This window comes from Colias croceus, chromosome 2 (assembly GCF_905220415.1).
Source record: "Colias croceus chromosome 2, ilColCroc2.1".
In the NCBI taxonomy this organism is placed as follows: Eukaryota; Metazoa; Arthropoda; class Insecta; order Lepidoptera; family Pieridae; genus Colias; species Colias croceus.
The window spans coordinates 7862207-7877781 of NC_059538.1; the positions used below are offsets into that span (position 1 = coordinate 7862207).

Genomic DNA, 15575 nt, shown 5'->3' on the forward strand with positions numbered 1-15575 from the left:
ATAAATACGTCTTTCATTGTCATTTCCTCGAACAAGCGAGCGCACCGCACTCAATATGCCGGCGCAGTGTGCGGCACCATGACCTTTGTGGCTCACGGACAAGCCGAACGGCCTCTCTTATCCGGTCATTGCTTTTTGTGCCATCTTCCATGATGCGTTTTAGCTTTATCATACAAAAATCAGACTGTGAAACTGTTACTTTAATAACAATAATTAATAACGTGCTTAAATGAACGGTGTCGTGTCACTCGATTCATCAATAGTTGTTTTTAATATCATTTCTCTTACTTCACTTTTTATAAACGTCGTACAAATTGAAGGTTAATAAACTCTTATGTTATGTTCACTTCACATTGAAACCGTTCGGTTCTTTATTTACCGGCGAGTAATTAATGATGTTGCATAATAAATCATACATCAAAGGGATGCGTTAATTACTATGAGCTAAATTCGTGTTTATCCCATATGATAAACTGGTCTAATCCTTGAGTATATATGAGCCTATTGTTGTTTACCAGGCCTAATATATGGAAAGTTTCGTTAATGTGATCGCAATATGCACCATATTATGTTATGCAAGGTAAGATTTGTAATTCAAAGTCTATCTTTAATATGCACAACATTACACAACAATACAATATCCTTAAGCGAGGTTATCATTTGATCCCTTTGTATCCTCGACCAGTAACAGTCCATGCATAATAGAGTTTGGGTTATTACAATACCGTGTATAATAAATAAATAAGCTGTGAAGGTAAAAGGTTGCACTTGCAGGAATGCATGTAAGCTCCATATATGTTAAAAACAATGTCAATAATCATCATTACATATAACATTGTTGTAATTACCACCATTTAATTACACGTTGACGGCATTTGTGATTTACTTAAATGCTCAGGTCACTGAAATTGTATGAATGACTCAAAAACTGAATTAATATGTACCTACCTAATAATTTAACATAGCAAATGTAACTAGGTCTTTCTTACTCTTATTTTTCAAAATAGAATATTAATAAGGTATTAAATTAATAATGTATAACTTTAATCAAAATGTAAGTTGAACTATTGAGGTGGTTTGATTTTAATATTCTTTTGATTTTCTCTTTAAACTTGTGAATATTTTGGCCATTTCTCTACTTCATGGATTCATTGAATATGGAACCTGCTACGTCATTCAGTGATATTACGGAGGCAGGTAATTAAGATTGATTCAGTTTTAAGTGCCGAAAATTTCCGCCTTCTTAATCGCCTTTAGATTCGATCTACAGATATACACAGGTTTCTGTAACCTTTGTCCGTGTTTGTTTATAAGAACTTGGGTCAGTGGTAATTCTAGAGGTCACATGTCTTTATTTATCGCATTACGCTAACATTAGTTTTATGTGTTCTGTAATGATAGTAATTTCTATGTGAGGTAAATAAATAGATAAATAAAAATAAATAAATAAATTCACTTTTCTAGTAAGAGTAAATTATGAATCTTATTATAATTTTCTCGTCGATGTATGTATTGGTAAGATTTTTCCAAATAACATTAACGATTTGCGACTGAAGATAAAAAATTTCAATTTTGAATCATACACGGTGACATCCTTACACAAAAAAAACTAAAATGTACCTTAAAAGGTCATATTGCTTGTAAGCCATGTCCATGTCATGTCACAGTAACCCTACATTCGTGAACATTCATTAACTTGACAAAAAATCATAAGAACAAGGAACAATACGTATTTAAAGTGCTCTTTACCAGATATTACTGTTTATAATGATGCTTTCAACCATAGTACATAAAAAGACCTATGTTTCATCGCAGCTACTCATAATGCTTTTTTTATAGAACTATGCTTTTTTATATTGTATCTATGAAGATATTTTTATTTTCTTTAGCAGAAAAACTGAAAAATTATTCTAAATTTCTAATCACATTAAAAATAGTCTACTATTGAATGTTACATTGATATCACATTTTTTAACGGATGTAATTTTAATTGATGGATGTGTCGGGAAGTTAGTAGTAAGTAGAAGTTAACTTCGAGTTTGTAGGTTCATCAGTTTTGTCCCGCGTCTGCCATATTGAAAATTCTACAAAAAATGACAAGACATTTTGTATTATTTTTCAAATCGAATTGTGTAAATATTTCTTTTCTATTAATTTTTCTTTACAATATAGATATGTATAATTCGTCGAATTTTTTTCCTTATTAATAACGTGGGAATAGTTTTATTTTACCTACATAATAATTATTTTAATGAATAGGTATAAGAATCTATAGGAAACATAAATTGTTTTCATGAACCTATTTACTTAATATTGTTGTGTTTATAGGAGTAAAACATTTTTTTTTGTGAAAACCATGGAGTCATAATTTACATTTAACACAAAATTAAAAACAAAGTTGTTATCACGTGTAGGTATGGTTTTTGTTTATGTCTTCTTTTAAAGCTCCTTGATTGATAAGCGTTTGAGCTGAGCGTTTGAGTAGATAATTAATCAATGTCAAAGCGGAACTATAGAGATAAACAGATAATATACCAATAACCTTCAAAATTTTATTATAATTTTCGGGCTGCATGGCTTTAAAAATAATGTGGCGCAATACTTTTTCGTCACCAATATTATAGCACTATTAACGTCATACTATGTTCAGTTTCTTAATTCTGTGTATCTATATGATTGGGTCTTAGTAAATATATATAAATACTGAAATGCAACGATTTCCTATGACGTATTTAGTAAGTATCTGCAAATATAAAGCGTAGGTAATAGGTATAAACTTTTTTATTCTATGACGTTGTTGGCCGTTTGGACTTATATTTTTTTAAAGATCGATAATTTATTACTTTATACCTATTTAATAAATATGAAAAAATTTATCTCCGTTGTTAATTAAGTAAGTAGATAAATGTGCATATTTTTTTGATACAGATCGACTTTAAAAAGTTTCTTAATTTTTACTTTTTCCAACTTTTTTTACAGTTAACAATAATAATTATTAAGTATTTATTTATGTTTAATTAAAAAAAAATAATAATAATGCATGTAAGAATTTCTATAATTAACTTTGTTAATTTAAACGGTAGGTATTATTATTTCCAGATATCAGACATTCTTTTTGTGAAGGATAAAGTAAGAGTTTAAAATTAAAATATATCGTAACTGAGTAAGATACCGAAGTATATTATAATTTCCGCTTTACTTAATATTAAAAAACTGCTTAATATAATATATTACCTATCAGGAAGCAGAATAATTGTTTACTTCACTGGTTAGTGATATATTCTCAGATTATACGAAAAAATGGAGTCAATTTTTTTAGCACACTGCTTAAGGCATTTGACCGCCATCGCCATCTCACCTAATGGTAAGCGAATATGCGGTATTTCAGGTAAGCATGCCTGATCAGTAAGGTAAAGCCTAAATTATTTCTTTCACAAAATGTTAAATATAAATTACTGGTCCTGTCTTTGTAGATTAATGCGTGTTTTTATTTAATTAAATGTAGTAAGTAAAAGTTTACAACTAACCCATGTCTAATCAAAAAAATACAAGAAGAAGAATCCGATGTACGTTGAAATTTACTCACTCTATTGATTCTAAGTTTGTTGTCAATTCGGGTTGGTATATTATAACATTTTGTGAGTCAGTTGTAAGATCCGCGTCAATAGAAAACTCCTCAGAACGTTCGTTATTTTTGTTATTTTGCGTCAGAATTTCGAAGGTGATTTGCTGGTCTGGTGCGTCCGTTTCATCAGTCCCTGACGACCGCGACGTTTCCGTAGGTTCGAGCAAGGGCACCGGCTCGGGCGGACGAGTGACAATTTCACCGCTTTGTTTACAAACATCCGTTATTGGTTCTGTTTGCACAGGCGAAACTTCCACTTGGACTTTTGTGCGAAACGACATCTTTCTCAAAAACGACATCACTTTAATTTTTATATTTAATATCAAAACACAAACACTCTTTTACATTTTTCCCGCTCGTAACTAAATAAGACTTTATTTCGATCGATAAAAATCCAAAAACATGATTTTATATTTTTAAAATGTCTTATTGTGTTCAAGTTGATTGAACGTCTTGTTTATTCAATATTTATAATCATTCTAAAATCTTAGTAGCAACAAAAACTTCAACCACACGAAATTTTTTTACCGGAAGACTATACAGACTACAGAGCGACCGGTTTGTCTGCTAAATATATAAATCTCTTAATAATTATTTGAATAGATAATGAATGATACCTAGATATCAATATCAACGCTGTACATTAATATATAACGACCATATCGTTAAATATCGATTAAAACGAATAAAGCGCACATACCTCTGTCGGATGGACGAACGTTGCGGAGGTACACAATTGACTGACTTAGTCAGACCACGCTGAACGGCCAAGGGAAAACCACCTTGCGGTATTTTGCATTTTTACGAACCAAGGAAACACTCATACGTCACTAAAGGCAAATGTTTACATTGTAAGGATACGTCTGGGTAATGTAACAAAAAACATGTCACTCTATTTCGGACATAATGCCCATAATGTTCTGTTTCTACATGTTTGCTGTCATACATATTGAAATGATTTGTTAAGTGTAACGTAATCGCATTAATTATCATTTTTTACGTCACAACGCAAAGTTTAAATGTTACCATGACTTATAAGGTGTTTTGATAATTGCTGTTATGCGTGGTTATGCTCTTATAAATTATAATTCATGTTTTTTTACAAAAGGTGAGCTCTTGCGAAGCTCTTAAAATTTTTTCATAAATTTGTCACATTTTATACGAATTTACGTCACTTTCATCTACATCCTCTTCGTGTTTACAATTTGCATGCTTAGCTACATAATATTATATCCATTAGGTCAGTCAGATACTAATAAATATTGTCTTTTTGGACCGCCTTCTTGGCAAATTATTGACAGAGAATGTGGGTGGTTGTAGCCTGTAGGCAAGCCTGTAGGTAGGCGTTACCATGATCTCTTAACGCATTATTTAGGTCGTCTAGCGCCATCACTTCGGTACATTCTGCAGACTGCAACTTTACTGCTACCATTTAAAAAACATAAAGATATGTAAATGTTAAATTGAACTGCGCCGTACCCTTTAAAAATAAACGGGAATTAAATTATTTTGTCATTTTAATCACATTCCACATTTGATACTGCGCAAATTATCAAGGAACGATTAAACAATATTTATGGCATATGTATTAACTTACATAGATAATTATTAAAACTTATCAATCCTTTATTTTCATGGCCCTTTGAAACGTTAATGTGGCTACATTGTTAATTTTATATCGCTATTATGTGGAATATCTTGCGAAAATTTTAATTTACACACTGCAGTAGACTGCAATTAGAATAATAGATTTAGAATAGCGTATGAACAGCTTTTCTGCTTTTGTGTAGACCGTATTTTATCTTATTTAAATTAATAATTATGAAAAAAGTGATAGTGTGAGAATAATAAAAACTTTCCTTTGTCAATATTTTATTAAAATTGTCGGCTTTTATAAATTTAATCCAAGTAACAGAAGTAGATAATAGGTATGCAAATCTATTTATCTATACTAATATTATAAAGCTGAAGAGTTTGTTTGTTTGATTGTTTGTTTGTTTGAACGTGCTAATCTCGGGAACTACTGGTCCGATTTAAAAAATTCTTTCGGTGTTAGATAGCCCATGTATCGAGGAAGGCTATCCATACTTATATTATAAATGCGAAAGTAACTCTGTCTGTCTGTCTGTTACTCAATCACGCCTTAACTACTGAACCAATTTGCATGAAATTTGGTATAGAGATATTACGATACCCGAGAAAGGACATAGGCTACTTTTTACCCCGGGCCATAGGATGGGTTTTATCCCGGAAATCCCACGCGGGTACGGGAACTATGCGGGTTTTTCTTTGAATGCGCGGGCGAAGCCGCGGGTGGAAAGCTATAGTAGGCTATATATCATCACGCTAAGACCAACTGCAGGAGAGGAGCAATGCGGGTGAAACCGCGGGGAACAGCTAGTGGTTAATAAATGAAAGATCCGGAATCCTTCATTTAACAATAAAGAAACATATCATAAGTATCTATATTATAAACCATAAGGTCATCATGGAAAAATTCTCCGAAAGTGACCTTTTAAAGCCACAAGTAAAATTCCATCAATTTATATTAAGTACATTAATATACCTACCTACCTGTAGCTTATTAAGTTAGGTACTGCATTTAATTTCATAGATATCTACATGTTTTTGTTTTCCTTATAGAAAAACTTTTTTTCAAAGGTGACAGTTCTATAGCTGTAATAATTTTCATTGTAGGCAAGGTTATAGGTAAGTAAGTATATCAAGTAAGCACGAGTGAATGCTTAGTTTTAAAAAGAGCAGCAAAAAATCTAAGTCATTACGTATCATTTTACAGTGTAAAAAAACCAAATTGTTGAAACTAATTTGACAGATTCAACCAACGTTTCCTGTTTTTATGTTGGACGATAATTTTACCATTCATTAAGTTTAGCGAACCTTATCCGCCCCCGAGAGCGGAACATAATTTATGTTATATTATTCTTGTTTATCATGTTGTTATTTACCTTTTCGTAAGAACATATTACCTACCTTATAGGTACCAATACCATATAGGTATGTGTTTACTTGATGAGAGATGAAGATAAATAATAGGTTATTATATAGTATCGTAGTTTCATAGTATAGATTTTACTGAATGTGTATAAAAATAAATGTGAATAAAATTATATTTAGTTAGTATAAAAATCAATTCATTTTTTAAATTTCGAATTAATCTTTTTTCTTTTGTATAAGAAATTAGCAATTAGGCTCATTAACACAAATAACTTAGTTCTTTATCTACCCCTAAAAGCTTATAATAATTATAAAAATGAAAGCTTGAAATATAAAATTATGAGTTTGAATTTTGAAATATAAGTAAGTAGGTACAGGTGTATGTTTTTCGAAAAACCGTAATATAACGGAATTCGCGGTTTGAATCTACGACCTCAATTTAGTAAGAGTATTGGAAGAAAGGTCATTTTAGTTATTTAGGTACCTAGTATATAATAATATATATTATCTACATGAATACTTTAAAAAATACCGATAGTAAAACATAAAAAAAAAATGTTGAAACTGAGGTTGTGACACTTTGGTACATCATCTTCTGTTCGTAGACCCTGTAGAATGTCACAGGTATTCTTACAAATAATACATATATATTTTAAAATTTAAATCATCTCTGTCATTTTCAGGCTAATACTGTATTGAATATTTTAGGACATAAAAATATTATGTAAATAAGGACGCAACCAAGTCATGATATATATTTTTCGTAAATAGATACATAATATAATATGTCGAATAGACTAAAACCACAATGAAAATGAATTTATTTTTGCGCTGTGATTAGAACATTACATATCTACTAATTTAAAAATCATATTTTGGTATGTCAGAATAATGTTTTCAGTTGTTATTATACCGTTTTTTTCTGTTATTTGTTATTGTGTAGAATCTACCTAAGTACACATAAATATATGCAAATCAAACGAACTAAAATTTTTAAAAACGCAATATCGTATAACAATGTCTGGAGTAAATTCTGGGTGAAGGAATATATTGAAGGCTATTTACTAGATATATACATATAACAAAAGATTGCAAGGTCAGATTATAACATAGCATTAAGCATATATGTAATACGTTATCAAAATAAGGTTCAGTATCAGTTTGTTAATTACATTTTAAGATATTGTGAGTTGTGACCAAGGTTTCAAATCATGACATTAAACCTTCATAGTTTCATTATGTATAGATATAACATTATTTGGAAACTAATAACATGTATACCAATACATAGGAAGATAAATTTCGAATTAGAAAGCTTTATTAATGGCATTCACAGATGCAAATTAATTATATTTCTCCTTGACAACCTACGTCTTCAGATTAATAGCAACTTTAAAATATTTTTTCCATGACGTTGATGATCATAAACAAAGTTATAGGTGCAAAAAATCCGCCTGCGCAGTTTTAGGTCACAGGCCACTTTTTGCCATACTATGAAATCATGAAGCTATAATATGTAGGTATATACATTACCATAGTAATTATGGAGTTGTCTTACAGAGCAAAAAGCTTCAAAATTTAGGTAATTCTTAGCACTTTGTTTACAGTTGAAACATGTAAAGATTTCGTTGGGTAGTACCTAGGTATTTAAATCAATTTCAGGTATTTAAGCTGAACAACTAATTATATACCTAAGTACTGTAAAAATGTTATATTCTCTACATCCTTTTAAAATATATAATCTTTATTAACATTTTATTACTTACTAGCTTTCCGCCGGCGGCTCCGCCCGCGGTTTCAAAGAAAAACTCGCATAGTTTCCGTTCCCGTGGAATATCCGGTATAAAACCTATCCTAAATTACTCGTGGATAATGTAGCTTTCGAATGGTGAAAGAATTTTTAAAATCGGTCCAGTAGTTTATGAGCCATTTCATTACAATGCACGAACAAACAAAGTTTTCCTCTTTATAATATTAGTGTAGAATATAATAGAAATTAATTTATAATAAGAAGTGAAATGATCCGTCTAAATTTAGATCACTCCTCTAAATTTTTAGATACCTTATTAGATTACATTTATATACCAACTATATAAATTAAACAGGCATTGACATTGCATGACCTAACTCAACCTAACTCCTCATCCTATCTTCCGAAACCTTCACATGACTACATGAGTAGGTACCTAAGTTAGGCGTAGAACTTATAATTTGTAAGGTAATTGAATTTATTTTGAATTTAAATAAATGAAAACTATTTTTGCAATAATTTCTACTCTTAACTTGTTCTACTTATAAGTATTTTTAAATACGTGTATTCTGTCACTTACCATAAAACGATGTTGCTTAAATCCATTACGGATTATTTTTCAACTAGCTTGTAGAGTTTTACAGAACTACTGTCATAACTTATTCACATTCGTTATATAAAATATATTTAATTCTAAATACTTGAAAAATAAAGGAAGCGTTCAATAACAAACAAAAAATACAACTGTGCTTAGAACGTGGCTTTGGTAGCGCCCAGTGACGGCCAATCAAATTCTAAATAAAAAACATAAAACGTGTTTGGGAAATATTTACATCATTTATACTCGTTCTGCGATTAAATGGAATCGATTAATAATTCTAATATCTACGGTCATGTAATTATAAACATTTACACTGTATTAAAAAGGTATCATCCTTACTCTATAATAAAATATGTACATAGATACGTATAGTATCTAGGGTAATTGCGCCAGTTCGCGTCCACTTAGTGCAGTTGGAAAGTTTGAAGGAGAAAATAAAAATGTTCCAGAACAAATTTCAACGCAAAATTTATGTAACGTGTTCATTACATAGTCTATTATAAGATTTACTTTCAATTGTGTTGGAAATATCATGTGGTTTTTATTTATCTAGATAAATAGCAGAATTAGGCGTTTTACCCAGTTCGCGTCCAAAAATTCCAGTTTGCGTCCACCCGTGGACCAGTTCGCGTCCACCAGCATAGAAAAAGAATTAAGAGTGTTTTGGGTGATATTTTATCAGATTAATGCAAATAAAAATTAGATTTTAATAAATTATTTATTTACGAATATAGTTATTTAATAAAAACCGGCCAAATTCGAGTGGAACTCGCACAACGAGGGTTCCGTATTAACCTGTTTTTTTTTCATATGTTTTAACTGTAAATGATTATTTTTTCAATATCTCCCTTATTCGTGCTATATATAAGACGTTGCTTCGTACCAAACTTCAAGTGTCTGTGTTCATGTAAAGTACCCTGTAGGTTTTGATTCCCTTGCGAATGTCGAAATTTGCGAAAATTTGCAGCATAAACGGCTGTATCTTTTGAATTCTTTGGCTTATAAGTTTGATTTTTTCACTGCTTCAAGGGACCGTAGACTTGAGTATTCAATATAAATTTCAGCTTTATACCTGAACGCGTTACTGAGAAAAAGCGTCTTGACAGAAAGACAGACCGGCAGACGGACATACAGACGGACGGATATCAAAGTGATCGTACAAGGATTCCGGTTTTTCCTTTTGAGGTTCGGAACCCTAAACTCAACATTATTATAAATATAATACACTGTAAGGAAACTGGAAAAACTTATTTATATTTATCTTTTCATCATATATAGAACTAAAAAGTAACAAAAAACAACGTTACGTTATGTAAAATATAAATAATAATCAGTTCTATTAAGATTACCTACACCTCTACCCTATTTTTTAGTATCTAATGAATTAAATTTCTTTTTTGTTTATATTATTTTCTTAACCACAAACTTATTGACTCTCATTCTCAAAGATACTATAAGTCTCATTCTTGGAATACCTACCCATTTTAAAATGAAAAAATAGCATAAAAATTTGCTAATTTGAATGAAAATTTAAATTATCAACTTGTGGTCTTAGTAAAAAATTTACAATCTATTATAATTTACATATTTTAACAAACAATTCATTGCTACGTAATGAAAAACAATGTGGACGCAATATGTTCTATTGTTATGCACTATAGGTATAGTTTGCGCCCACCGTGGACGCAAAATGGAAGTTGTACAAATTCGGTGTAGTAATTCGCGTCCACCTTATTTTAGCTATTAATTGTAAAAGAAATAAGCTGATTTATAATCCATACTATTCCATGTTTTGTTAGCAAAGTAAAGAAACAGTTACATATTCAAAAATTCACATTTAACAATAAGATACTTACCGTCAAACGCGACGCTGCGCACTATTTATTTTTTCAAAATCCCGCGCGTTTTAGCTCTCTCGTTTAATAGCCAAAATTAAATATTTTTTTTAAATAGGATAGGCGGTGCGCAGGCATATTTTGAATAAGTGTGCATGTCTCTTATACATTGAGGTATTATCGGAAATTTTTCTTATAACAATTTTACATAAAGTATACTTATTTTCGTGAATTTTCTAAAAGATATCCGCAAAATGGACGCGAATAGGCAGGTGGACGCGAACAGGCGCAATGACCCTATGTACTACCTACGTAATTTATCGAGCAGTGTACATATATACCTACATTGATTGACAAGTTGTATTTTTATAAGATACTAGCGGTCCGCCCCGGCTTCGCCCGTGGTACATATTAACGTTTTCTCTACATAAGAACCATCCTCGTACTTCAAGGAATATAATAAAAAAAGAATTATCGAAATCGGTTCAGCCGTTCTCGAGTTATGGAATTACAACGAAAAGTGGCATTGATTTTTATATATTAGATATGAAGTAATAAATATATTATATATAATTTTAAATACATATTTACCATTAGGTATTGATTTTTATGCTATTATTAGAGTAGGTAAATTATGTCTCTAATATTTAAAGGTATATGAATAGCTGAAATGCCGGTAATGTATTGCAATTTTATTTTGTTTTTAATGAAGACAAGCTCATAAAAATTGCCATCGTTAATTGTATAAGATTTATTAGCTTTGTAATATTATGTAGTTGTGTAATAAAATTTGTCATTTTTGGTTTTTGTGGTTTGTTTTAATACTACCGTAGTTAATAGAATCAGGGACGACGACTTCTTCTAATTAACTATAATAAGAATGAAGTTTTTCCGCCTGAATAGATTACCAAGATATATTATACTATAGTAGGGCTTCGCCCGTGGTACATATTTCGAAATAAAAGGTAGCCTCTTTCTCAGGGTCTAAAGATTGTATGTGCCAAATTTCATCAAAATCGGTCCAGTAGTTTATGCGTGAAAACCAAACATACAAACCTTTCCTCTTTATAATATTAAATCTAGAAAGAAAGATAGAAGTATAGATAGATAGACACGTTTCTGTGATCTGTGATAGACACTAACAATAATTAGGTATTATTAAGTAATACCCAGTGAACTTTAATTAATTTTGAACTAATATAACTAAACCTTTAGGGAACGTCAAAAATAGTAGTGAAGTCCCGTGTCCCCAAGTGGGGTAAGGGGCATATATATCCATACATCTGTTTCACTGATCGATTTTCTTTAGGGACAAGTAGGTGGTCAGCCTTCTGTGTCCTGCCAGACCGAGACATCGACCTCGGTTCTAAGATCACGCGTCAACCAAGGAGGGACGGTCAATTTTAAAGATAGATGGGTACCTAGTATATAAGAGAACATAGGCAATGTTTTCCTAAATTATCAATTTTCATCTAATTTGTAATGTTTCTGTTAACTAGGTAGGTATATCTTATTACTTTTATTAAAATGGCAAATAGCAATGTACATATTTAATTTTAGTAGGTACGTAGGTAACCATTTGCTATGATTTTATTTTTTTATAATTTTTGCAATTTTATTGAAATAAGTAAGTATTCAATAGATCAATAAAATATATATAAAAAAAAACAAGCATAGATTCTACTGCGTGATCTCAAGACAATCCCTACTTATGTAATTAAAATCAAAGGTTTTTGTAATTCCCCTTTGTTCTTATCCAGTTTTAAATGATGAATAAATCTAGTTCAACTCGTTATTTCTATTATTGAGAACTGTACTTAGTCAATAGTGGTGTAAAGATTTATTGTTATCTTCTGGATTTACCTACACGTGATTTCCCATTACTGAACACTCATATTTGTTAGATATTGGTAGGTACTTGGTATATTTTTAAAAGATATAATTTATTTTGTTACGCACTACTAATTCTTTTATACATATAATACTTAACTATGAAAGAAATTTCAGTTACCTAGGTAATTTTCAACTTTTTTCAGAACAGATAGTTATTAATACATTGTTTAAGTACATTTATAAGCTAAAGAGCTCTCTTATCTTATAATAATTGTGTGGTAGATAATTTTTGAAAGCAAATCACAGAAACCTTCCTAATTCGGATAAAACAGAGGACTATCAAGTTCCCTTTGAAAATGACAAATATGTTAGCCTTGTAATTTTGTGATATTTTATATAAGTAAGTCTAAAGTACTAAGTTTATGGATTTATGGCGGCAGGACAGCCGTTAGGATCAATCCGAGGAAGGCAGTAAGCAATACGAATACAAGAACAAGTTATAACTGCGTTAAAAACAACCGACTTCAAACTTGCACTTGCAACATTTACAAATACAGACAAAAATGCTCATAAAATAAAAACTACTGGGCCTATCCGAATAAAATTATTATCGGACCAATTCGACACCATCCCGCATCGAACAAAAAAAGAATCACGTAAATCGGTTCAGAAACCTCGGAGTAATCGGTGTACATACATAAAAAAAAGAACATACCGGCCGAATTGATAACCTCCTCCTTTTGTTGAAGTCGGTTAAAAAATACAAAAACTTTGCTGACACTGTAAGAATAAACGTTTGTTATTTAAAGTAGGTAATTTAAAAATGTTAAAAATTAATATTGTGATTCATAATAGTCGTTTTTTATTTATTGTACCTATAGGTAAGTAGGTAATTGCCACACTATACAAAAAGATTTTCAAATCAACACCTTATCGATTAGTTCGTTCAACATAAATTTTAACCACATGGTATATATATAGTAAATATTTACGTAAAATTAGGTATTATTTTTAAGTAGGTAACTAGTAACTTACTTTAAATAAGTTGTTCCCAAATCCCAATTAATCAAAGCACAAAATAATATGGATCGAATATAGTATATCGTCGAGGACGTCGACTATAATAATAGGTAGGTAACCTACCTAGGTTGATATGTATTCAGATGATAGTATAAGTATCTAGTTTTGATGTAGAAATAATAATATTTACGAGTACGTTAGTGCTTTCAACTTTTACAAATTGAGAATAGGTAAACATACCTACTTATGAAGCGTTAGAATTATCTTATTATATTTTTTATTATACTTAGTTAATATATTATATCAATTTAAACTTACAGCTTATCAAGCACGTACATTGCTCCGAGGTTAATTTTATACTGTTTAATTAATATTTTGTTTATATAAAAATAACATTCGCATTTTTATCACGGAACTGCGAACTGGCTTTTGCCGTAGCTGTAGGTACCTAGTCCGTCATTTCCTATTATTAGGCGGCCTAAACAAGTTATTAAACTCAATCATGGTTTTTAATTAAAATTATAGAATTAGTCAAATTTTGTTTTGGAAAATTCTAATAGCCACAATTCAAATATTTTTTATTATTTATTATTATATTGGGTATATAGGTAATGGGATATTCATATTATCTATAGGCTTAGTTTTTTAGGCGAGGTTCCCAAAACGACATATATTTTCGTAGCTTATTTTAGTTCTCATCAATACTATATATATTATCACTAAGCAGACCGTACTATTTGATTAATATGATGCAAAGACCTTGTAAATTTCGGTCCAGGGTCGCGCTTAGTGGACACGCATTGGTGCACGAGGGACACTAGGGGTTGATAAACCTCAGGGTCCTCAGGCCAAGAGATTTGCATTTGTTATGCGCGTGGTATTAACCTTCTCTCTTAGAAATCGATATCATTATCAAATAAATAGCTTCAATTCAAAGCAATATGAGATTGTTGAAGTTATAGTTAAGTACTTCTTTTGGCGCGATGGAGAAAAATTATAAGAGTGAACTTTTACGATGCGGCCGCGGCATGCGCGCGCACGGTCCTATATTACTTGCTCTGTTATGTGTTCTAGGTGGTATGAAAATTGATAACTATGTTCAAGTTGTAAATTCTAGGATTTTTTTTTCCATACGCCAAACAAGTATAACTTCTCACGCGTGTACATACACACAATCTTTTTTTTTAATCATAATAGTAGGTATGTTAATATCCTAATTAACGAAAGCGTCCAAACCAAATTGACGGTAACTAGGTACCTACAGACTAACATAGTTAAAAAAATATATGGGCAAGTAGGATGGAATATATGTAATATTATATTATCTTGTACTTTAGATGTAACTCAAATGTAACTAATTGGTACGATCTCTTGCGTTATTAGCCCCCAAAGGTCACTGGCATGTTGCGTGTTGTATTGTCAAAAGTTCAGGATCATTTAAAGCAAACTTAATAATATCCATCACATGAGTATGCTCTATTAAAATGCAATTTAGTAACCAATATCTGCAGAAAATTAAAATAAAATCTTTACAATTTTTGATTATTTATTTAACTACAGGTAAGTACCTAAGTACACTAGTTAACTAACTCTGAAAGAATTTTCATGCATTTTTGTAGCTTCCTTGAGCTTCTTATTTAAATATTTATGATACCTGAGCTGAATTATAGTTTAATTTCTAATTATAATTCAATTATTTCAGAAATTCTTGGGAGAGAAGAAACTAGAACTCTAGTAGGTACCTATTTATTTATGTTTATCAAGATATTTTAGACCTTCATCGAATGAATATTTGGTCTTTACACATCAGGATGTGATAGACTGATAGCAAACAAAATGTTTAACACCGAGGTCGATCGAAAATGGTAGTCTTGACTCTTGCCTCAATCATAAATCTACTTTAAATCCATTTCAGCATAACTTCATCCAACTTTAACTACTTATTGTTGTTCTAGT

General features: G+C 30.7%; 1 protein-coding gene across 2 annotated transcripts in view; it reads right to left on the minus strand.

Moving 5' to 3' along the window:
• The window catches only part of LOC123704375 (multiple C2 and transmembrane domain-containing protein-like), a 48599-nt gene that overhangs the window by 17632 nt on the left and 15392 nt on the right, over positions 1-15575 (minus strand). The window contains exon 1 of one of the 2 annotated variants that reach the window (XM_045652747.1): positions 4326-4539. The exons of the other annotated variant lie outside the window; for it this stretch is intronic. The gene's annotated coding sequence lies outside the window, so the exon portion shown is untranslated. Of the gene's footprint in view, positions 1-4325; positions 4540-15575 lie in introns of those variants that run through there. 2 annotated transcript variants of the gene reach the window in all.